At 48.4% G+C, this 25,451-nt stretch overlaps 1 long non-coding RNA gene across 2 annotated transcripts in view; it reads right to left on the bottom strand.

Annotated features, from left to right (window-relative positions):
* The window catches only part of LOC137531789 (uncharacterized), a 199,139-nt gene extending 174,131 nt beyond the window's left edge, over positions 1–25,008 (bottom strand). For both annotated transcript variants that reach the window (XR_011023754.1, XR_011023753.1), the window contains exon 1: positions 24,912–25,008. This is a non-coding gene — a long non-coding RNA (uncharacterized lncRNA). The remainder of the gene's footprint in view (positions 1–24,911) is intronic.
* Between the last annotated feature and the right edge of the window lie 443 nt (positions 25,009–25,451).

Here is a 25,451-nt window from a genome sequence, read left to right as displayed (position 1 = left end):
CCCTTTGCACTTGGCAGTTTGCACTTGACACTTAGCCCATGGCACTTACACTTGGCCCTTTCTTTTGATATTAGTAAATTTACACTACTGCTAGGTTTGCTACAGTAACTGTCATTTACTGCATTTAAATGTATACTTTTTTCCTTTGAAACTTTAAAGTCGATTTTCTCAAAAACTATAAGGTCTTTTTGAAACATTTCTTTTTCCTCTTGTACCCACATATCTCCTTAATATACCCCGCAAACTTGGTGATTCTAGCTTGTAAGGGGGCTTAGAAATTCAACGCGAAAAAAACGGACTTTAGGCGAAAATTAATGCGAAAATATTCGGCGAATTTTCACCTTTCGAAACGAAAATTGTACTTATTTTCGCAAAAATTCGGCGAAAAGAATATTTGCATTTTCGCTCATCACTGATTTGTATGTGTAGTACAGCTAAGAAATAAAACATTAAGATCAGATACATCAGTCTAATTGTTTCCAGTACAGGAAGAGCTAAGAAACTCCAGTTTTTATCTCTATGCAAAAAAGCCATTAATCTCTACGACTAAGTTAGTCGTGGAGAGGGCTGTTATCTGACTTTTATTATCTCAACTGTAAGTGAACTGTTTTCTTTTTATCTGCTAGAGGAGAAGTCATTACTTCACAGACTGCTCTGAACGACTCATTTTGAAAGCTTAGTGTTGTGTAATCTGCACATATTAGAGAATGATGCAATGTTAGAAAAAACACTATATACCTGAAAATAAAAGTATGAGAATATTTTCTTTGCTGCTAATCTTCTCGTAATTATTCATAGTACACAACCAATTCATTATATCATATTTTTTTTCGCTTCAGTGTCTCTTTAAGTGTAAAGGAAACATGCAGAAATAAAAATAGTCACAGCTCATTTGAGATGCATCACTATTGTTGCTATCATTGGCACACACTTTTTTTTAGTGCAGATTTTGCTTTAGTGTCAACACGACACAGGTTTTCCAATCTGATTGGCTAGACATTGTGTTAGTCATCCTAGGTTTCCCTGCTGTATAGATCTCAAAAAGGCAATTAAGAGTCGGGTCAAAGTGGAGGCTGTGGTTCTCTACAACCTAGGTTTTCATCGTTTGGTATGTGTAACCCAGGGCTATGTTTCATGAGTTCAGGGGGTTCTTGGGCTTGATATAGATAATTAAGTATATTTATAGTTCTGGAAAATAACATAAGAATTGCCCCTACAATCCCCACAATTGTGTGCAGGGCAGGAAGGATTGGGGGAGATGCTAAAGGGGGCCTAATTCTGTGATGACTTGCAGAACAGAATAGTAGAGCATGATGATATACCTGTCTCTAGTAGAGTTTCAGGTCCACATTACTTTGTTCAGCACAGCCAATTTGCTGTACAGCTTCACGACTACCATCACATGAAATGGGAGCCACCAGGAGATATGAGACTGTACTGAAGAGAAGAGTGTGGACCTGTCATGCTACTGGAAGGAGGTAAAGTACTTGGCTTTGCTGAGCTACTCTTGCTGCTAACTGGATGGAGGAGGGGAAAGGGGGGGGTTAAGAAACAACCAATTACTGCTAAATGGGTATGAGGTTGGAAGTTTACATAGGTTACATAAAACTGCTGGGGTGGCAGGGAGCTAATACTGCTGTGTCTGTGTGTGTGGGGGAGGGGAGAAGGGGGTTGCACATAACCTACTGCTTTCTAAGGAGGGTTCCCTAATACTGCAGCAGTGGAGGTGCAGTGGGGGGTGCACAAAGGTTACTGAATATTGCTATCTGAGGATGAGGGTGGAGGGTCACAAATACTACCTGATACTGATATACCGGGGGGTCTCAAAGTTATTGGAATTAGGGCTCAGAAACTACCTGGTAACTATACCGGGGGGGGGGGGGGGGTAGGGGCTTCCTAATACTGGTAACTTGAACAGTTGAGCCCTATCCAACTTTTGTAGAGGCAACTGCGGATTTTTAGTTCTGCACTTTAAAGATGCAAATTGGTGGAATTTGGAAGAGCTATCAGTATTTTGAATATATGATGAATTGTTTAATTCGTCTACCACAAATCTAATTGTCTATTTTTTAAGGACCAAAGGCTTTACCCCCCCTGCCCCCCCCCCCCCCCCCTCCCATGACTAGGCAATTTTTTTCAAATTAGGGCTCTGCTGCTTTGATGGCTTGCTGCAGAGCCACACATCTTTCCACACAAATGAATTTCCCCCCTTTTTTCTTCCCACCAACAGAGATTTCTGTTGGTGGGCTCTGATTGCTGCTGCAGGCAGTGGTTATTTTTTTATTCATTTAATTGAAGTTTTTTATAACCACTTAAGGACTGCAGTCATAAAACCCCTTAAGGACCAGACACTTTTTTCCATTCAGACCACTGCAGCTTTAACGGTTTATTGCTCGGTCACACAATCTACCACCTAAATTAATTTTATCTCCTTTTCTTGTCCCTAATACAGCTTTCTTTTGGTGCTATTTGATTGCTGTTGCGATTTATAGTTTTTATTATATTCATCAAAAAAGACATACATTTTGTCAAAAAAATGATTATTTTTAACTTTCTGTGATAAAATTTGTCAAATAAAGTAAAATTTCTGAATATATTTTTGTCCAAATTTATTGTGCTACATGTCTTTGATTAAAAAAACCTATTCAGTGTATATTTATTGGTTTGGGTAAAAGTTATAGCATTTACAAACTATGGTGCAAAAAGTGAATTTTCCCATTTTGAAGCATCTCTGACTTTTCTGAACAGGAAAAGTCAGAGATGGCAGGAGGAGGAGAAGGACAAAGCGGGCGTTCAGTTCAGCAGCAGCAGCAGCAGCATAGAAGGACCATGGCAACATACTGGTGGTAGTAGTAGCAGCACAGCGTCATAGTGCTGGCCAAAAAATTAAATGCACCCGGTGACCCGGGCAGTGATAACGCAGACAGAGTGCATTGGTGGTACCGTGGTAGCGACTGAGTCAGGAGGAGGAGGAGGACAAAGCAGGCGTTCAGTTCAGCAGCAGCAGCAGCACCACAGAAGGACCATGGCAACATACTGGTGGTAGTAGTAGCAGCACAGCGTCATAGTGCTGGCCAAAAAATTAAATGCACCCGGTGACCCGGGCAGTGTGAACGCAGACAGAGTGCATTGGTGGTACCGTGGTAGCGACTGAGTCAGGAGGAGGAGGAGGACAAAGCGGGCGTTCAGTTCAGTAGCAGCAGCAGCACAGAAGGACCATGGCAACATACTGGTGGTAGTAGTAGCAGCACAGCGTCATAGTGCTGGCTAAAAAATTAAATGCACCCTGTGACCCGGGCAGTGTGAACGCAGAGTGCAGCAGCGGGAAGCGACTGAGTCAGGAGGAGGAGGACAATGCGGGCGGTCAGTTCAGCAGCAGCAGCAGCACAGAAGGACCATGCCAACATACTGGTGGTAGTAGTAGCAGCACAGCGTCATAGTGCTGGCCAAAAAATTTAATGCACCCGGTGACCTGGGCAGTGATAACGCAGACAGAGTACATTGGTGGAAGCGACTGAGTCAGGAGGAGGAGGACAATGCGGGCGGTCAGTTCAGCAGCACAGAAGTACCATGGCAACATACTGGTGGTAGTAGTAGTAGCACAGCGTCATAGTGCTGGCCAAAAAATTAAATGCACCCAGTGACCCGGGCAGTGTGAACGCAGAGTGTAGTAGCGACTGAGTCAGGAGGACAAAGCGGGCGGTCAGTTCAGCAGCTCAGAAGGAGGACCATGGCAACTTACTAGTAGTAGTACCATAACACCAAAAAATTAACCAAGATAGGCACTAGGCAGGTAGTAACTGTCTTTATAAAGGCAGGCATAGTTAACAACAGCACATGCAGCAGCCACTTCATGTCCCCCTGTGTCCGACAATAGGGGCCAGGAACTCACCTTCCACCCAAGCCTGGTTGATTTTCAGGAAGGTGAGTTTGTCCACAGAGGCGTGGGAGAGCCGAGAGCGCTTCTCTGTGACCACGCCACCGGCCGCACTAAAGCATCTCTCTGAGAGGACACTGGAAGGAGGGCAGGATAGGAGTTCCAGGGCGTACTGGGAAAGCTCGCTCCAGATGTCCAGTCTCTTGACCCAGTACTCCAAGGAGTCCACGGGGCTGTCGGTGTCATTGAGCCCGCTGGATGACCCCATATAGTCAGACACCATGGTGGTCAGTCGTTGCTTGTGCTGGTTGGTGGTGGATGCTGTGGCGGGCACCTCTGTTCTGGGCTGCTGCACTGCATACAGGCTCTTGCTTAGGCTCTTCAGGTATCCGGGGCGCCAGTTGCTGCTGCTGCTGGTTGTTGTTGTGCTGCTAGTGGCAATGGCAGGCACCTCTTGCTGGCTTGGCAGAGCAGTTACAGTGGGGGTGGAAGGCTGGGGGAATGCTTCCAGTAGTCTGCGCACAAGGGCCTCCTTTAACTCCCTTGTGCGTTGCTCGGTGGTGGATGGCGTCATTAAGTCTCCCAGCTTCCCCTTCAGACGGGGATCAAGCATCAAGGTAATCCAGATGTCCTCCCTTGAACGCATCTGGATCACCCGGGGGTGCCTGCGAAGGCAGCGCAACATGTGCACAGCCATGGGAAACAAGTGGGCCCTGCCAGCAAGCTCTTTCTCGTCCTCGCCATTGTCCCATAACGCATGCCTGTCCTCTTCCTGTGCCATGTCGTTGTCCTCCTCAAACCGCCATCCACGTACAACGCCTGCTGCACTCTGCTCCTCCTCCTCCTCCTCATTCAGGTTAGGGACCTCCAACTCTTCCATTACCTGCTGTGAGCCCTCCTCTGAGCTGGACTGTGCTGCCATCTGCTCCTGTTCTTCCAACTGCCTCAGGGCTTCATCCCCACGCTCAATTAAATTGTCCATTGCCTGCTCCAGTAGACAAACCAAGGGCACCCACTGGCACACAGAGGCCCGCTCCTCACTGACCATCTTGGTTGCCTCCAGGAAGGGACTCAGCACCAGGCATACTTGCTGCATCAGTGTCCACTGAGTGGCAGTAATCATGGGGACTTGCTGGTTGCTGGGGACACTTGGGTCTAGCATGTAGGCCCTAAGAGCCAGCCTGTGCTGACACAGCCGCTCCAACATGGCCAAAGTCGAATTCCAGCGAACTGGCATGTCGATGATCATCCGGTGTTGTGGCCTTCCATACTGCTGCTGTAAGGTGGACAAGAGTGCAGAGGCAGTGGCTGACAGGCGGAAAAAGCGTACCACCGCCCGGGCATCCTGCAGCAGCTCGCTCATCCCCTGGTAGGTGCGCAAGAAGCGCTGCACCACAAGATTGAGCACGTGGGCCAAGCAGGGGATGTGCTGGAGGTTTCCCTGCTGCACTGCTGCCACCAGGTTGGCCCCGTTATCGGCTGCCACATACCCCACTTCCAGGCCTCTGGGGGTCAGCCACCTCCGCTCCTGCTTCCTGAGGGCGGCCAGGACGTTGGTGACCATAAGCCTCTCCTTCCCCAGGGTCACCAATTTTAAAAGGGCTTGGCAGTGCCGAGGCTTGGCGCTGCTGCTGCCGAGGCGGGCTTGCTTTCCGGGTGCAGAGGGAGTGTCGTGACAGGACCCTTCTGCATCCCCCCTGATCCCACGTGGTGGCACCACTAGCTGGGCTGATGCGCTCTTGTCCTCCCTAGCTTCCATCAGTGTCACCCAGTGGGCCGTAAAGGACTGGTAGTAACCTGTCCCAAATCTGCTACTCCACGAGTCCATGGTCACGTGGACCCGCTTGCCCACAGAGTAGTCCAGGGAACGGGCCACGTTTTCCACCGCAAACTTGTGGAGTGCTGGGATCGCGCTCCTGCTGAAATAGTGGCGACTGGGGACTTGCCACTCGGGGATGCCAAATTGGAGCAGCGTCCGCATGGCGCTCCCCTCCTGCACCAGGGAGTAGGGAAGCAGCTGTGATGCCATGGCCCGGGCCAGCAAGCCATTTAGTTTGCGGATCCGCCTGTGGCTTGGAGGCAGAGGCTTGGTCAGACCCTGAAAGGTGTCGCTCAGCAGGGTCTGATGACGCTGGGATGCAGGGGAGACAGAGGAGAGAGACGAACACTGGCTGCCAGCCTCAATGTCTGTGTCCTGAGTAGCCGAGGTGGAAGAGCGCTTGCGTGCTACTACTGCTGCTGCGGCGGGGGATTCACGACCCTGAGGGAGGGATGATGCTGCTGCGCTGGTGGGCCTTCTGCTCTCAGGAACGCCTGCCAGCAGTGCCTGCTTCCTCTTAAAGTCCGCATACTCGCGGCAGTGGCGGCTTCTCAGGTGGCCCTGGAGGGATGAGGTACCCATCTTGCTCAGACTTTTCCCACGGCTCAATCTTTTGCTGCATAACCTGCACACTGCATACCTTTTGTCATCAGTACATTCATCAAAGCAATCCAACACTGGTGACTTTAATTTACTGCGGCCCCCACTAGCAGAGGGTGCAGCGGAACAATGTGTGGTAGTAGTTGCCGGGGGTTGCATGGTGGTGGTGCCGGCTGAAGCAGTGTCCTGTCTACTTCCTCCACGCCCACTGCTGCCGATGCCCCTGCCCCTGCCTGACATATGGCGATATCCTTGCCTAGGCCGAGGTGACTCGTCATCCTGCTCTGCCTCTGATCATTCTTCCACAGACTCAGCAGGCTGCACATAGTGAGGGTCCACAACGTCGTCATCATCAGCAGCATCATCATAATCCACCTCTTCCTCTGACTCCCCCACCTCCTCTTCTGTCCCTACATCCCCAGACACAGACCCCTCTTCTTCATCACCAGAACTCAACAACGCTTGTGATTGTGGCCCGATCTCAATCTCTGCCACATCAGTCACCAGTAAGTCCTGAGCTTCTTGCATCAGCAGGTTCCCAGAAGCCGGACTGAGGGACAGAACGCTGTCATCGTGGGAGGGCTGCTGACCAGTGGGTGCTGGGGTGGATGTCACAACAAGCGTGGGACGTTGGCTGCTGCTGCTGCTTGGAGTGGTGGTCACAGTAGAGGTCTGGGAGGAAGTCATGATGTCCATGAGTACGTCAGGTTCCATTTGCTCAACCACCACACGGGGACCAGAAACTTTAAAATATTTGGACAATGGCATCCGCTGACTCGGCCCAGGCTTTGCTGCCCCCCTTTCTGCTGCATCACGACCACGTACAGCTGGGCGTCCTCTCCCTGGACGTGGAGCAGTCCCAGAAGTGGCTGAGGCAATTGAACTCCCTTTCCTCTCACCCCGCGAAACCCTGCCAGACATGTTGCTAGTAATGAATCACTGGATGCAGTGGGCACAGTACAAGGTCACTGAAGGATGCACCAGGCACAGTACAACGGCACTGAAGGATGCAGTGGGCACAGTACAAGGTCACTGAAGGATGCAGTGGGCACAGCAGTGGGCACTGGATATACAACTAGGTCACTGAAGGATGCAGTGGGCACAGTACAAGGTCACTGAAGGATGCAGTGGGCACAGTAGTGGGCACTGGATATACAACTAGGTCACTGAAGGATGCAGTGGGCACAGTACAAGGTCACTGAAGGATGCAGTGGGCATTGTACAAGGTCACTGAAGGATGCAGTGGGCACAGCAGTGGGCACTGGATATACAACTAGGTCACTGAAGGATGCAGTGGGCACAGTACAAGGTCACTGAAGGATGCAGTGGGCACAGTACAAGGTCACTTAAGGATGCAGTGGGCACAGCAGTGGGCACTGGATATACAACTAGGTCACTGAAGGATGCAGTGGGCACAGTACAAGGTCACTGAAGGATGCAGTGGGCACAGTACAAGGTCACTGAAGGATGCAGTGGGCACAGCAGTGGGCACTGGATATACAACTAGGTCACTGAAGGATGCAGTGGTCACAGTACAAGGTCACTGAAGGATGCAGTGGGCACAGCAGTGGGCACTGGATATACAACTAGGTCACTGAAGGATGCAGTGGGCACAGTACAAGGTCACTGAAGGATGCAGTGGGCACAGTACAAGGTCACTGAAGGATGCAGTGGGCACAGCAGTGGGCACTGGATATACAACTAGGTCACTGAAGGATGCAGTGGGCACAGTGCAAGGTCACTGAAGGATGCAGTGGGCACAGTACAAGGTCACTGAAGGATGCAGTGGGCACAGCAGTGGGCACTGGATATACAACTAGGTCACTGAAGGATGCAGTAGGCACAGTACAAGGTCACTGAAGGATGCAGTGGGCACAGCAGTGGGCACTGGATATACAACTAGGTCACTGAAGGATGCAGTGGGCACAGTACAAGGTCACTGAAGGATGCAGTGGGCACAGCAGTGAGCACTGGATATACCACTAGGTCACTGAAGGATGCAGTGGGCACAGTACAAGGTCACTGAAGGATGCAGTGGGCACAGCAGTGGGCACTGGATATACAACTAGGTCACTGAAGGATGCAGTGGGCACAGTACAAGGTCACTGAAGGATGCAGTGGGCACAGTACAAGGTCACTGAAGGATGCAGTGGGCACAGCAGTGGGCACTGGATATACAACTAGGTCACTGAAGGATGCAGTGGGCACAGTACAAGGTCACTGAAGGATGCAGTGGGCACAGTACAAGGTCACTGAAGGATGCAGTGGGCACAGCAGTGGGCACTGGATATACAACTAGGTCACTGAAGGATGCAGTGGGCACAGTACAAGGTCACTGAAGGATGCAGTGGGCACAGCAGTGGGCACTGGATATACAACTAGGTCACTGAAGGATGCAGTGGGCACAGTACAAGGTCACTGAAGGATGCAGTGGGCACAGCAGTGGGCACTGGATATACAACTAGTTCACTGAAGGATGCAGTGGGCACACAAGGATGTCACACTGTGTAATGAGATGCTCATATGCCAGCGAGCGAGCAGTGGGCACTGGGCACGGCACAAGGTCACTGACAGAATGAATGAACAGCGCTGGCAGAGAGTGGCGGCGCCGGCGGTGTGACTGGCTGCCTGCAAATAGTACAAGTGTATAACTGTCACTGGAATATACAAGTGAACACTGCAGCTGCACTAATCTGCCTGCCTGCACTACACACAGATAATCCCCACTCCCACTACACTGACTACACTGCAGCACTGAACCTGCCTGCACTACACACAGTTAAATAATCACTAGACTCCCACACTCCCACTACACTACACTGACTACAAATAACTACAGCAATCACTCACTGACTAGCTAACTGTGTACAGTATAAGAGCAGTGTTAGCAAAAAAAAACGCTTTGTTTTTAACACAATAAATGCACTTGCTCAAACAACAATGGCCTGGAGATAATCCTCTCAGCACCACAGTCTAGCAAGGACAGAGCTTTTCCATCATGGCCGCCGCTTTATATTCAGGAGGGGAGGGCATAGCTCCCCTCCTGTGATTGGTTGCTAGGGCCTGGCTGGGGCACTCTGATTGGCCTGCAATGTGTCACTTCCGCATAGTTTGACGCATTTCCGCAAACCATGACTTCAGCACCGGGTTTCATGAGCGTGAATGCGGATTTCTGTCCGCATTCACGCGAAGCCGAAGTAGATTTTCGTGGTTGAAAATCTATTCACGGCTTAGCGTGTCCGAGGCAGAATGCGTCAAAATGGTCGTGAATCCACGTGTAAGCGTGATCACGACCTGGCGGTGAGCACCACTGGTGTATGTACAGTGCTTAGCACACAAACAACTATGCCGTGTTACTTTTTTCTTTCTTTGCCTGAAAGAGTTAAATATCAGGTATGTAAGTGGCTGACTCAGTACTGACTCAGACAGGAAGTGAGTACAGTGTGACTCTCACTGATAAGAAATTGCAACTATAAAACACTTTCCTAGCATAAAATGGCTTCCGAGAGCAAGAAAGAGGAAAAAGGGGAATGTCTTATCAGTGAGGGTCACACTGCAGTCACTTCCTGTCTAAATCAGGACTAAGTCAGCCACTTACATACCTGATATTTAACTCTTTCAGGCAGAGAAAGACAAAAAGGAACACTGCATAGTTGTTTGTGTGCTAGGCACTGTACATACACATGTCTATCTCATCATGTCACATGTCACTTCGGGTATCCTTTAATGTTCCACATACTCCTTTAAACCAAATGCTGGTGTGACAGTGACAGTGCCACCAACATTCACCCCATGTTATAAGCATTACCTTGTACTCATACTGTGCTGCATGATCTGGTCTTTCTTGTATTCAGGTATTGTAATTTTGCTGTATGTCACCCCTAAATATTGTCTGTAACCTAAACTAATGTCCAGAGCTGCGTAATATGTTGGCGCTTTATAAATACAATAAATAAATAAATAAAATAAATAAATATGTAAAGGAATACATGGGGAATGCACCCCAGGACATGACATTTACTTCATAGTAGAATTTTGGGTGTCACTGATACAGAACGTGATTGACAGTCTTTTCATACTAAATATAAATTCCCCTCCTTAAAATAGAAGGCATGTGCAATTATTCAGATTTAAGTAAGCAAAAGTCCCATGATGCATCCTTTCTGTTCAGTGAGTAGCTTTTTAATTATTCTATTATGTCCCTTAAAAGCCAAGCATACAGTACATCCAAAACAATTGCCATGCAGTGCGCCAATATCCAATTAATTTTACAGAGCCATAGTAATCCAACTTGCGGTTGCAGACAGTTGTCTCAGGCTAAATTGTCCTTAATCAGTGGAAGACATTGATTGAAATGGCTCTATTGGTAGAATTTTTAAGATAAGAGTTTTACAGAGTACCTAGTTAAGACAGGGTCAACCAAAGCCACTAGGATTTTGAAAGAAAAAATAGGAAAAATAATTGGCTTGACTCACCCATTAACAAGCTAGACAAAGTAAGGTAGAAACAAAGGTTTACTAATCCATAATGACTATCAAGTTTCAGTCTATAGTGCTCAGACCAGCACTCACAGAAATCTGGTTGCCATAGGTAAGGCTGTGTTCCCACCTGAGCTGAGAAGGGACATTCTTTGTCTGTTTTCAACTCATTGGCATTGCAAAACTGACAGTGAATGGATGCTATTTTATAAAAAGGAGCCATCCAGACTTGCCAGCCTGCAACAGGCCACAGTAGACCATCAGAACGGACATTACACTGTCCACTCCCGGCGGCTGTACATGGCCTGGCAGCAGATGAGAACCGAGCCTTACTGGATCTTCCTTCATTTTCTGTGTTTTCATTTCAAATGATAACAAAGGCTTACGCAGAACTTCTATGCATGATCTCCAGTGGACTCTGGAGACTGAGAAAGAGGTCCGAGTTAATATAGGGCTGTGACTTCTCAGTACATCTCCCAGTGGAGCTAATCTAGGCTAATTATTTAAGGGAATTAAAAGATAATTAGTATTGTGTCTATAATCGGTCAGGGTGTGGAATTTAAATCCAGTGTGGAAAAAAAAATCAAGCTCAGCGGGCAGATTCCTGTATTCTTTTCTAAACTTTCTTAACTTCCACTTCATTCCCAATTTGCCAAATTACATTTTAATACAATACAGTATTTTAATAAGAAACAAAAAGTTGTAACATATATCAGTACTGCAGAAGAAAGTCTCTAACAGAATGATATTAAAACCAAACTCTTGGAACAAATGTTTTCCTACTTCTGCAGTGGTATTTGGAAGCAGACTTTGCTTTTAAATGTGCAAAAGCTCCTCGATTGTCTAATGTCAAATAGATCAGCAAAAGACGCTTATAACATGCAAACTTCTGATGTAAGGAGTGAATTAATTTAGCTAGTCACAGCCTCTAGCTGCTGATTACTTCAACCATTTGCCAGTTAAAGAGAAACCGTAACCAAGAATTGAACTTCATCCTAATCAGTAGCTGATATCCCCTTTGCCATGAGAAATCTTTACCTTTTTCCAAATGGATCATCAGGGGGCTCTGTATGGCTGATATTGTGGTGAAACCCCTCCCACAGTGTGATGTCAGGACCATGGTTCTGACATCACACTGTGGGAGTCTTGTTGCATTGTGGGAAATAACAGCTGTTTACAACTGTTTCCATCTGCCAAAAAGCAAGCAGCACCTCCTTCCACTGACATCACCTGCCAGCAGTACAAAAATCTCACCATGTGATAAATGTCAGAATGCAAACCAAGGAGAGGAAATATTTTACAATGGGCAAACACTGACTAAATCATTTATACATAATTATTGTAAAAATGAAGCACTTTTTTATTACATTATTTTCACTGGAGTTCCTTTTTAAGCAATTATCAGCTATTACTTGATTAGCCATGTTCAGTTATTTGCTCTTTCTTAGTAAGTGGTTCAGTGGAATTTGCCAGTTAGGAGACTTTGTTTGCAGGCCAATGTGAACTCAATCACTTTAAACGGAATCTGAAGTGAAAGACATATGTAGGTTGTCTTATTTTTTTCTTTTTTAACTATAACAATTGCCTGCCAGTTCTTCTAATCCTTTTGCCTGCAACAGAGTCTGAAACACACACCTGAAACAATCTTGTAGATAATCTTGCCAGATTTTTTCTCAGAAACATCTTAACTGCATGCTTGTGCAGGGTCTATGGCCAAAAGTATTAGAGACAGATGATTAGTGTGACAGCCAGACAACTGGTAATGTTTAAAAGGAAATAAATATAGCAGCCTCTATATCCCTATTATTTCAGGTTTCCTTTAAAGTGGACCCAAATTAAAAATACAAGATTTCAGAAATAAAATCTATTTTCTAAATTATAATAATGAATAGCAGCCTTTTTTCAGTTGCATGATGAAAAATATAAAATATTTTACATTTATTGGAGAAACCCCTCCCTTCCTTTCAAATTGCCAGGATTTTTCCAGCAAACTGGTGGAGTAGATGGTGTCCAGTAATGGAGGAATTGCTAATGGCTGCCCCCCAGTATAACCCTATGTAATGATCCACTCAGCTGGATGCACTGGCAGACAGCTGTTTGACCATTCCTCTAGTCTGTGGGCTGCAGGTCTCTGCAAGAGAGACCTGTCTTTCCATTACAAGTTTCTGGTCTGTTCTGCTGCTGAGGAATTTGCATACACTCGTTATGCAAATCCTCTACCTGCCTCCTTTGATTACTGGCAGTATAAAGAGCTATGTTTCCCAGAGTCCTTTGCTGGTCATAAGGGTTAGTTCCTGTGTAACACTCCTGAAATGTCAGCCTTGCTCTTTGTTTGAAGATTAGCCTAGAGTAATTCCTGGGACTGCGCTAGGCAGGTTCCCTAGTGCAGTTAGGATTGCATATCTGTTTTGTTTGTCTGTTGCGATTGTCCTGTCCCAGCGGTGGGCGACAGGGGATCGTTCCGATCTTTGTTCTTGGAGTATAGCTGGAGCAGCGGTTGCTACCAGCTATTTCCTCCAATCGGTCTTGCCTGGATCGCACTCGCCTTGCGCTAGTGCTGTGGATCCATCTCTCTCACTTATTCCTGTTTTTGTGTATCTGCCTTGTCTGCTACGAACGCTTGCTGGAGGCTCGGTGAGGTAACCGTTAAGCAAGCGCTCGCGTCCTCTGTTTCATGTTTGTCTGTCGGTGGTTAGTTAGGCGTGCTTGTCTCTGTTGTGCTTATCACGTGCATAAACGCGTTCACTGTTGCAAATGAGTGCGGTGTTCGTGTTTAGCTAGCGTTTGTTATTTTCCTTATCTCCTCATTGTATGATTTGCTGTGCCTTTGCTACTCTTGTGCTCTGCCTTGCTGTAGCCTTGTGTCACCTCTGGCAATCGCCTCTCTCGCGATTGTGTTCCTACTTCATATCTGCTGTTGTGTATGCACCGTCACGGGTTGGCGACTAGTTTGGTGCACACACATACAATCTGTCCCTTTGCTCAATCTCATTCGCAATCGCTTCTCAGGCGATTGCGTTCTCACTCGGTTTCCTTTTACATTCCTCATCTGTGCTTATTCGGTCTTGTGTCGCTGTTCGCAATCGCCATCTCTGGCGATTGCCTTCTCACTTTGTCTTCATGGTTGTGTGTTCATCGTCGCAGGGTGGCGAGTGGCGACTAGTTTGGTGGACACACATACCCTCTGTCGCATTGATCTCTCTCTTTCAGGGCTATCTTGCCCTGCGTTTCTTCCCTTCGTACAATCCTGTCTGGCGTCTGTGGCAGGGCAGAGGAGCTGTTCCTCTGCACTCCACAGCTCCACCTGTCGACAGGAATTTCCCTCTATAGGTGCATTGCACCTTTTGCTGGGTTCCCTCAAATTACACGCTTGTGGGGGATTTCCGCAGTGTCAGCGCACGTCTTGTGCGCTGATCACGGAGAGAATTCCACAATCGTTACACCCTAGCTATGAAAAGAGAAGGGTGAAAAGCATGCACTGAAATGATCATAGGTTTGAAGGAGTGTTTATTTATATTTGTGTGTGTCAGAGTGGTGCAACAAAATATTTTTAATTAAAAAAAGTTTGGTTTGGGTCCGCTTTAAATTACAGAGCCTTTACCAGACTTAGCTGTCTGTGATGTTTCAAAAAAAACCCTCTATATTATTATTGATTTACTAAGCTCCAATATATTCCTTGCCGCTGATATTTGCCCTATTGAATCTGCTTGTTTGACCAGTTTGCTAATGCTTAGTAATGATAGGCAAAACAAAAATAATTCTCCTACCATGCAAATCTCTGATGGCCAAGAGAAATCCTGGCATTTATTTAGCATTAGGGTGTGCAGACACATCCATTTTGATTGGCGAATGACGCACATTTTTCCACTTCCACGTAGAAGTACTACCTAATCTGTTCATATTATCCAAAATCTGTTGGCCCTCATACTACATGAAAGTGGTTAAATAGTCCAAACATTTGGCCAATCAAAATGGGATGTGTGTATACTTAGTTACTTCATCTCTATCTGCTGGTTAACCTCCCTGCCGGTTATCCCGAGCTCAGCTCGGGGTAACCTGCCGCGGAGGATTCCTCAGGCCCTGCTGGGCCGATTTGCATAATTTTTTTTTGTTACACGCAGCTAGCACTCTAACTTACGATCGCCGCCGCTCTGCGCCGATTCGCCACAATCCGCCGCATCAGAGGGTGCCCCCCCCGAGACCCGTGCGCTGCCTGGCCAATCAGTGCCAGGCAGCGTCGAGGGGTGGTTTGGGACTCCCTCTGACGTCACGACGTCGATGACGTCGGTGACGTCATCGCGCCCGTCGCCATGGCAAAGGGGGAAGCCCTCCTGGAAATCCCGTTCAGAACGGGATTTCCGGATGGGTATATGCGCCGGCGGCGATCGGCGCATTCGGGGGGACGCCGCAGGGAGGGGGGAAGCATGTAGCTAGCGCTAGGCTAGCTACATGCTAAAAAAAAAAAATAATGCCAAAAAACACCCTCCCTGCCGTGCGCAGCAATTTTTTATAACGGCAGGGAGGTTAAACAACCAAATCATCTTATTCTACTAGTAGGATTCATTTACTAAATGTTTTTCAATTCATCAGTCCGTGGAGATTTGCAGGTTAGGAGAATTTTCTATCACTAATGTTGAGTCAAGCAGCATCAGAAGGTGTGTCCAAAAAGCTAGCTTTAACTGCTTTAGCTGGACTGCTTACAGTCACATGTACAGCAGAAGCCTCACTTCATACAAAAATGTAACATTTGGCCACTCAGCTCACTAACTTATTAGATGGTACATTTACAGATGTGCCTGGAGATAGTCTTTAAATTAAATACGTGCAAAGTGTATGGATCCTAAATGAGAAACACTCTTAATCAATCCAACTAGATCCAGAAACAGATGGTTATAAGCACCCATAACGAAAATGAGATGTATTGTGAATGATGTTTGGCCCTTTTCACTGAGAATATTAGGAAAATGAATATTAAATCAGCCCAGTACTAATGACTGTGTTAGAGGGGAAATCGCCTGGGAAGCGGACCACGCGCGGACCGCGTCGTTTTACCTTCCTCCAATTAATCAGTTGTTGCATTGATGAGGAAATCTAATTCACATATCATTACTTTTTAATTTATTCTGCAATCACAGCCCAAGCGAACAAGGCGAGCTGAAAATGAAATTTGAGTCAAGTATTTTTTTCTGGATTAAGAATGTGCAATTTCATAAGCTCCAAGGCTAATAAAGATATTTTTTTCGGTAATTATGTGCCATGAAAAAATTACATAGTTTTATTAATGGAAAAAATGTACCTCCAATACTATGGGATAGAAAGTTGCTTAAAGGAGACCTGATTTGAAAGAACTATAAGAACTATGGAAGGATCCTTTGCTGAAATCCTTTTGAAACATTACTTTACATAATTCCCCAGGGCAAAGCGCCAGACATCGGCGGAGGCCAGGAGTCATGCTGGCATGACAGGTGAGCTTTTAACAATTAACATGGGCATGGTGATGGTGGTGGTGAGGCATGTGCACTTGGGGAAAATCTGGCCAGGGGTCATCAGAAAATCGAGCCCCATTACTGAATGAGCCCCAGAGCTGAATGAAATAAAAAGATTTATACATACCTGTGGCTTACTTCAGTCCCATCCGCTCGGATCGCTTCCACACCGCCATCCTCCGCTGCCTGCAGCTTCAGGAACTGGGTCCCGTCACTTCTGTCAGTCGGGGCCAGTCTGACAAGAGAAGTGCGCTCTTTGCGTTTCTCTCCAGCAGCTGATGGAGAGATACGTAGAGGGCGCACTTCTCCTGCGTAGACTGAAGCCGACTGACGGAAGTGCGGGGTCCCAGTTCCCCGAAGCAGCAGTCAGTGGAGGACAGCAGCGTAGAAGCGATCCGAGAGGATGGGGCTGGAGGAAACCCCAGGTATGTATAAATCTTGTTATTTCATTCAACTCTGGTACACTTTAAAGTACACCTGTAACGTTGAAAAAATAAAAAAAATGATACTTAACTCGGGACTCCCGAGTCGGGAGAGGGAAGCCACTGGATCCTAATGAGGCCCCAGTTCCCAATGCAATACAGTGCAGGCAGTCCTGAACAAGCAGGCACAATAATATTTACATTTGCCTGCCTGTGCAGGAGCACTAGCGGCTTTCTGCTCGGGCTATGTCGGAAATAGCTGAACATGATCGGGTTCGCTCTACTACACAAGCACAGACGGCTAGCACCTGTGCAGATGAACAGCTAGTCTCCATTGACTGTACCAGGGAAGTCCGGCAGAATAAATCCTATAGCTGACAGTTCTTATCACAGTACTAACACTGGTGATGCCTGCAATATGGATAAATAATAGGGGAGGGTGAATCTGGAACAGGGGGCAGGATTCCCATGCCTGTGTACCAGGAAGAATCTTTAAAAGGACAGGCCTGGTGGCCATCTTGACTTTCCCAATTTCCATCGAACAGACAACTTCTAGAGTCCTGTGAAGGTAGTTGTTTCTGCTAGGGCCTCCAAATACATAGACTTTCACTAAGGACTGACATTTTCAAACATAAGTATTCTTTCCCCACTTAACCCCCTTTTTTATACTGTTTTCTACCATTTCTACCATTTTCATATTTGTTTCTTATTAAAAAAAAGAATCTGTAACTATTAGTTTTATTGCATAGTTTAACCACTTCGCATCCAGACCTTGTTTTCCCCTTATTGACCAGAGCAGTTTTGACACTTTAGCGGTGTCCCTATTTAATCACCAATAACTTCATTTGTACTCGTGCCACATAAATGATCTATATATCTTTTTTTTTCAAGACAAACTAAGCTTTCATTGGGGGGTATTTGGTCCCAAGTAAAATGTTCCTCTCTATGCATGTTAATGGGAAAAAGGGGGGGGAAATAAAAAAAATTCACTATTTCTCAATTTTGATTAATTTCTGTTTAAAAATTAAAAGTGCGATTGACATAAAAACTGTGCCACCAGTTAAAGTCGCCCCAGTATAGATATCCAGATGTGTCCCCAGTATCACCCCACCCCCTCAGTATAGCCAGATGTGTCCCCAATATCAGCCCCCCAGCATAGCCAGATGAGTGCCCTGTGTTTGCCACCCCCAGAATAGATTGACAGATGCACCCCCAGGAATAGTGCCCCTCTTTATAGCCAGATGTGTCCCCAGATCAGGATTACCCCCATTATGGCCAGATGTACCCCCAGGATTAGCGCTTACCCCCCATTATAGCCAAATGTGCCCCCAGTATTAAGGTATGCCCCCCCCCCAGGTGCCCAGATGCGCAAAATTTGTAGACCCCCCTCCCCTTGGTTACTCATATGTCCCCCAGTAAACATGTATGCCCCCCTTTGCATATCCCCCTCCCCTCCCCCCAAGAATCTATAGCCAGATGCCCCCCCCCCATCAGGCAGCCCCCTCCATGCAGAGATATTTAAAAAAAATGCACAAGCAAGCAGCCAGACTCACCTACCTCGGTCCTGCGACTATCCTGAAGCCTGATCCTCCGATCACCGCTCTGCAGTCAGCCGCATATTGCCGGTAACCCAGGTCCCGGCTTGATGACCAAGCCAGGACCCGGATTACCGGCAATATGCGGCTGACTTCAGCACGGTGATCGGAGGATCAGGCTTCAGGATCGTCGCAGGAACGAGGTAGGTGAGTGTGGCTGCTTGCTTGTGCATTTTTATTAACTATTTGTGCGCCGAGGGGGACAGATGAAGGATCGCTGCAGTTCACTACTGCAGCGATCATTCATGGGAGGGGGGTGGACTAATTGGCCAAAAGGGAACATGTTCCCTTCCACCAATTAGTATTGCAGCTGACAGTGCCGGAGGGTGCACTCTAAAGCGCACCCGACCATGCACAGCAGGGCTGCAGCCAGGTCAGTATATCTACGTCGCTGTGGCTTGGAGGGTGCCACAGCTGACGTAGATATACTGTAGTGGAGGGGAAAGTGGTTAAAATAAAAATTACAAAAATCTTTTTACGGTTGTTACCTGTTTTTGGGTACCGTAGAACAAACCTTTCCTCTCTGGAGAAACGTTACCCAGTGAATCATATTGATTTAGTAAGAATAGGTTGTGTTAACCTTTTTTTTTCACAAAATGTTCAGAAGGGACCCCATACAACTGAAAGGTGGCAGCATACCGGTAATATATTGCATAGTAAACAGTTGGTGTTTTCATGTGTTCCCTCCTGGCGTGTCTGTTTCCCAGTTTCAGCTACTCTGGCACATCGATTGCATCAATGAGATTAGATGGTCTGTGGGCTAAAGCAGATTTGGAGGCACTAAGCCTTCTGGCCAGTAGGGGTCATGTGACAGTATTTTCTTCAGATTAGATCAGCTACCTGCACTCACCATACAGGGTTTAATGCAACCTGTCACCAGGCAGCAGTAGCAAAATAAATACTACTACTACTACTACTACTACTACTACTACTACTACTACTACTACTACTACTACTACTACTACTACTACTATACTACTGCTACTTACTACTCCTACTACTACTTCTACTACTACTACTACTACTACTACTACTACTACTACTACTACTACTACTACTACTACTACTACTACTACTACTACTACGTAAAAAATGAAATGATTTAATGGAAAATAGACACAAATAGCAACAATGGTGTAACTGGTTGCCCTTTAGTAACACAGATATGAGTAAGCCATGTGGATGGAGTGGATGGAGTGGAACATGTAGGGATGTGCTTTCACTGTAGCTTCTTGTTTTGCTCTCACTGCTGCCAAGTTAGTTTTACAGTCTGAACAGTCAACCAGAAATGTCCCTACAAGACTACAAGACGTTTACCCACGTGCAGAGGGGGGTGCTCTGGGTGCCCAGGCACCCCCCCTTTTTAAAAACAGCAAAAAAGGCCCCTCTGATCGCGCAAAATAAGCCCCGCCCCCTACCGCGGTAAGCCCCGCCCACCCGCGAGAAGCCCCGCCTCCGCCTGGGAAACTTTCAGGTGAAGAGGCCTGGATAGGAATCCTAGTGTGGCATACTGACCTCACCCTCCACCTAGGACCCATACTGACCTCTACCTCCCCAAGCACCCATAGTGACTTCTCCCTCACCCACAGTGACCTCTCCCTCCACCTAGCACCCACAGTGACCTCTCCCTCCACCTAGCACCCACAGTGACCTCTCCCTCCCCCAGCACCCACAGTGACCTCTCCCTCCCCCAGCACCCACAGTGACTTCTCCCTCCACCCAGCACCCACAGTGACCTCTCCCTCCCCCAGCACCCACAGTGACCTCTCCCTCCCACAGTGACCTCTCCCTCCACCGAGCACCCACAGTGACCTCTCCCTCCCCCAGCACCCACAGTGACCTCTCCCTCCCCCAGCACCCACAGTGACCTCTCCCTCCACCTAGCACCCACAGTGACCTCTCCCTTACCCAGCACCCACAGTGACCTCTCCCTCCACCTAGCACCCACAGTGACCTCTCCCTCCACCTAGCACCCACAGTGACCTCTCCCTCCCCCAGCACCCACAGTGACCTCTCCCTCCCCCAGCACCCACAGTGACCTCTCCCTCCACCTAGCACCCACAGTGACCTCTCCCTTACCCAGCACCCACAGTGACCTCTCCCTCCACCTAGCACCCACAGTGACCTCTCCCTCCACCTAGCACCCACAGTGACCTCTCCCTCCACCTAGCACCCACAGTGACCTCTCCCTCCACCTAGCACCCACAGTGACCTCTCCCTCCACCTAGCACCCACAGTGACCTCTCCCTCTACCTAGCACCAACAGTGACCTCTCCCTCCCCCAGCACCCACAGTGACCTCTTCCCCAGCACCCACAGTGACCTCTCCCCCAGCACCCACAGTGACCTCTCCCTCCCCCAGCACCCACAGTGACCTCTCCCTCCCACAGTGACCTCTCCCTCCACCTAGCACCCACAGTGACCTCTCCCTCCCCCAGCACCCACAGTGACCTCTCCCTCCCCCAGCACCCACAGTGACCTCTCCCTCCACCTAGCACCCACAGTGACCTCTCCCTTACCCAGCACCCACAGTGACCTCTCCCTCCACCTAGCACCCACAGTGACCTCTCCCTCCACCTAGCACCCACAGTGACCTCTCCCTCCCCCAGCACCCACAGTGACCTCTCCCTCCCCCAGCACCCACAGTGACCTCTCCCTCCACCTAGCACCCACAGTGACCTCTCCCTTACCCAGCACCCACAGTGACCTCTCCCTCCACCTAGCACCCACAGTGACCTCTCCCTCCACCTAGCACCCACAGTGACCTCTCCCTCCACCTAGCACCCACAGTGACCTCTCCCTCCCCCAGCACCCACAGTGACCTCTCCCTCCCACAGTGACCTCTCCCTCCACCTAGCACCCACAGTGACTTCTCCCTGCACCTAGCACCCACAGTGACCTCTCCCTCCACCAGCACCCACAGTGACCTCTCCCTCCACCTAGCACCCACAGTGACCTCTCCCTCCACCTAGCACCCACAGTGACCTCTCCCTTACCCAGCACCCACAGTGACCTCTCCCTCCACCTAGCACCCACAGTGACCTCTCCCTCCACCTAGCACCCACAGTGACCTCTCCCTCTACCTAGCACCCACAGTGACCTCTCCCTCCCCCAGCACCCACAGTGACCTCTCCCTCCCACAGTGACCTCTCCCTCCACCTAGCACCCACAGTGACTTCTCCCTGCACCTAGCACCCACAGTGACCTCTCCCTCCCCCAGCACCCACAGTGACCTCTCCCTCCCACAGTGACCTCTCCCTCCACCTAGCACCCACAGTGACTTCTCCCTGCACCTAGCACCCACAGTGACCTCTCCCTCCACCAGCACCCACAGTGACCTCTCCCTCCACCTAGCACCCACAGTGACCTCTCCCTCCACCTAGCACCCACAGTGACCTCTCCCTCCACCTAGCACCCACAGTGACCTCTCCCTCTACCTAGCACCCACAGTGACCTCTCCCTCCCCCAGCACCCACAGTGACCTCTCCCTCCCACAGTGACCTCTCCCTCCACCTAGCACCCACAGTGACTTCTCCCTGCACCTAGCACCCACTGTGACCTCTCCCTCCACCAGCACCCACAGTGACCTCTCCCTCCACCTAGCACCCACAGTGACCTCTCCCTCCACCTAGCACCCACAGTGACCTCTCCCTCCACCTAGCACCCACAGTGACCTCTCCCTCCACATAGCACCCACAGTGACCTCTCCCTCCACCTAGCACCCACAGTGACCTCTCCCTCCCCCAGCACCCACAGTGACCTCTCCCTCCACCTAGCACCCACAGTGACCTCTCCCTTACCCAGCACCCACAGTGACCTCTCCCTCCACCTAGCACCCACAGTGACCTCTCCCTCTACCTAGCACCCACAGTGACCTCTCCCTCCCCCAGCACCCACAGTGACCTCTCCCTCCCACAGTGACCTCTCCCTCCACCTAGCACCCACAGTGACTTCTCCCTGCACCTAGCACCCACAGTGACCTCTCCCTCCACCAGCACCCACAGTGACCTCTCCCTCCACCTAGCACCCACAGTGACCTATCCCTCCACCTAGCACCCACAGTGACCTCTCCCTCCACCTAGCACCCACAGTGACCTCTCCCTCTACCTAGCACCCACAGCGACCTCTCCCTCCCCCAGCACCCACAGTGACCTCTCCCTCCCACAGTGACCTCTCCCTCCACCTAGCACCCACAGTGACTTCTCCCTGCACCTAGCACCCACAGTGACCTCTCCCTCCACCAGCACCCACAGTGACCTCTCCCTCCACCTAGCACCCACAGTGACCTCTACCTCCACCTAGCACCCACAGTGACCTCTCCCTCCACCTAGCACCCACAGTGACCTCTCCCTCCACATAGCACCCACAGTGACCTCTCCCTCCACCTAGCACCCACAGTGACCTCTCCCTCCCCCAGCACCCACAGTGACCTCTCCCTCCCACAGTGACCTCTCCCTCCACCTACCACCCACAGTGACCTCTCCCTCCACCAGCACCCACAGTGACCTCTCCCTCCACCTAGCACCCACAGTGACCTCTCCCTCCACCTAGCACCCACAGTGACCTCTCCCTCTACCTAGCACCCACAGTGACCTCTCCCTCCCCCAGCACCCACAGTGACCTCTCCCACCCATTAGTAGTTTTGCATCTACTAATGCTTAGCAACCACTGCTTCTTTGCCTGAAAAGAAGCTTGGGTGCTGATCTAGAGGGACAGAGGTCCCAGTAATGAAAGGTGAGTCCATGCCTACATCAGGCTCCACTGTGCCCACTCTAATAGTGCGCACCTATGACTGCTGATTTGAGGGTGGTGGCACCAAAGAAGTTGGTTGGAAGAAGACACAAAGTCTGCCTGATACTTCGATAAAGGTGTGTGTGTGTATGTGTGGTTTGGGGGGGGGGGGGGGGGGTTAAGACTGCCTAGTGCTTTCTGGAGAAGGGGTATTACATACACAATTTAGCACGATTTATCGATTAGGGCCCCTTTTTCAAATTTGAGCACCCCCCCCTTGAGAATCCTCTGCACGGCCCTGTGACTGTGCTGCCTTTTTTTGTAATAGTCATCTGACTTATCTATGATCTGTTCACTCACAACAAAGCAGAGAAGTACACAGTGGAATTAAATCAAACAGGAGGAATTCATGGAGCTTATTCTTATAACTGTATCTGAGAAATTAATTTGCAGCTTATGAACTCACATACTATTCACACACCTTCTGCTGGGCCTGCCAACAATGGGAAAAGGATTTCAACCACCTCTAGCACTTTAATGTTAAGAAACATGTGAATTGGTATTTCTCTAGGGCTGAGCTTAATGCTCAGGATCCCTCTACAGTCACAACCCAGGCCATACACCTAATGGGAGATCTAGCCCTCACTCCACCACAAGTCACTGCACAGAACTAGGAAAATATTTGTTCCTACACTCAGAGCAGGGACAAGGTCCTCCAGCACCCAAGGCTGAGACACCAAAGTGCGCCCCTCCATCTATCCCACCCCAGCTGTCACACACTGATTACAATTAGACTAAGAGGGCCACAGGGCCCACAACCTCCCCAACACCTTAATATCTAGTTATCTGGCTTTCAGTCACTTCTATGTATCCCATTTTCTTATTTATTTCTGCTTCATACACAATTAGGAATGACAGCTGAATGAATTGTGTGCCCCCTCCTACACTGCGCCCTGAGGCTGGAGCCTCTCCTGCCTATGCCTCGGCCCGGCCCTGCCTACACTGGGCTTTAAACATGTTATATACATTGTCATCAAGTCTCCCGGATGAATGCACCGATACAAGTACATTAAACTGAGTTGTGTAAATATACTGTAAACTGCAGAAGAAAAGAACACCTTGCACTTCTCCGGTCTCAACATGGTTGCTTCTTTATTTGCACATTTACAGACAACTAATTAGTATTTAACATTTAAACAAAAGACTCTTTCTTTCTAATAAATCCGTACTTATGAAAGAGCAGCAGAATCCATATTTTTACCTTATTTTTTATGCATCATGAACATTTCTGTGTATTTGACCTTTGCTTTAAATGCCAGCTTTGATCACTGGTTTACTTCTGATGCTACAAGATAACAGAGTAGCGGGGGAAATTATTTCCATCCAATTCTGCCAAAAAGCCGCATTTACTTCTCAAAAACAACATATAAATAGTAAGACGGGAGAAACATCATTTATACTCTCCATGGAAATCATTCATCATTCATGGGCCCCTCAGATCACGTTTGATTTTTAGAGAAAAGAAACAGAACACAGTCACAATTTCAAAAGCCCAACAAAAGAGAGGTTTCTATTTTTAGAATCTGCTCAGTTGTCCCATGGGGTTCAGCGGAATTGCTCTGCTCCAAGGTACAATGGTTTGTTTAGTCGTACATGTACCAGCTTCTTAAATCCGTACCTATTGTATCAAGCGCACTCATAGATGTATGCTCTTTGTGCGAGCACTAACTGGCAAGCACTAAAAATGAACCATCAATGCCTCATTTTTAAGTAGGTACAGTAATTGCTAAAGAGGGGGTTTTTTTGACAAATGAATTAAGTTTTGTGTTGGGTAACATATTATCTATGAAATGCTTTATTAATTGTCAATTCAGTAATGAAATAGTTCTGTTAAAAATAATTACCTGTTGCAGTTCTTGGTGAATAGGGCTGTTCATGAGCACCAAGTGTATTTACTGCAAATGTCTAATCCAAATCCAGGTTAGCTAAGCTATTCACAATTTGGTGGAGGCACAAAGGAACTACAACCAAAGACAGTCAAATTTATTTGGATTTTTTTTTCTTGAAAACATGCAAAATATCCTAAAAAGTTCAAATGTTTGTCTAATATACATTAAAGGGAAGAGCCAGGGTGTAAAAAAAAAAGATTTACTTACCTGGGGCTTTGCTTCAGCCCCTGGCAGCTGTTCTGTGCCCTAGCCGCAGTTCCGCTTCCAGCCGTAGGTCCACTCTATTGCAGATGCCAACTGACATCTACTGCATGTGCAAGCGAAAGGCCACGCCACTCAGGACCACGCTCACGTAGACTTGAGCATTCTGCACAGGCACAGAACTACTGCACCTGTGCAGAACACGCAAGGCCAAGTGAGTGCAATCGTATGTGACACTCATGCAGGCGCTAAAGATGCCAACCTGGCGAGGTTGACATCTGCAATGGAGGTAAC

The sequence above is a fragment of the Hyperolius riggenbachi genome, chromosome 9 (genome assembly GCF_040937935.1).
Source record: "Hyperolius riggenbachi isolate aHypRig1 chromosome 9, aHypRig1.pri, whole genome shotgun sequence".
Taxonomy (NCBI): domain Eukaryota; kingdom Metazoa; phylum Chordata; class Amphibia; order Anura; family Hyperoliidae; genus Hyperolius; species Hyperolius riggenbachi.
The sequence above is the reverse complement of the archived record's forward strand: the minus strand, read 5'-3'. Positions and strand labels throughout refer to the sequence as shown.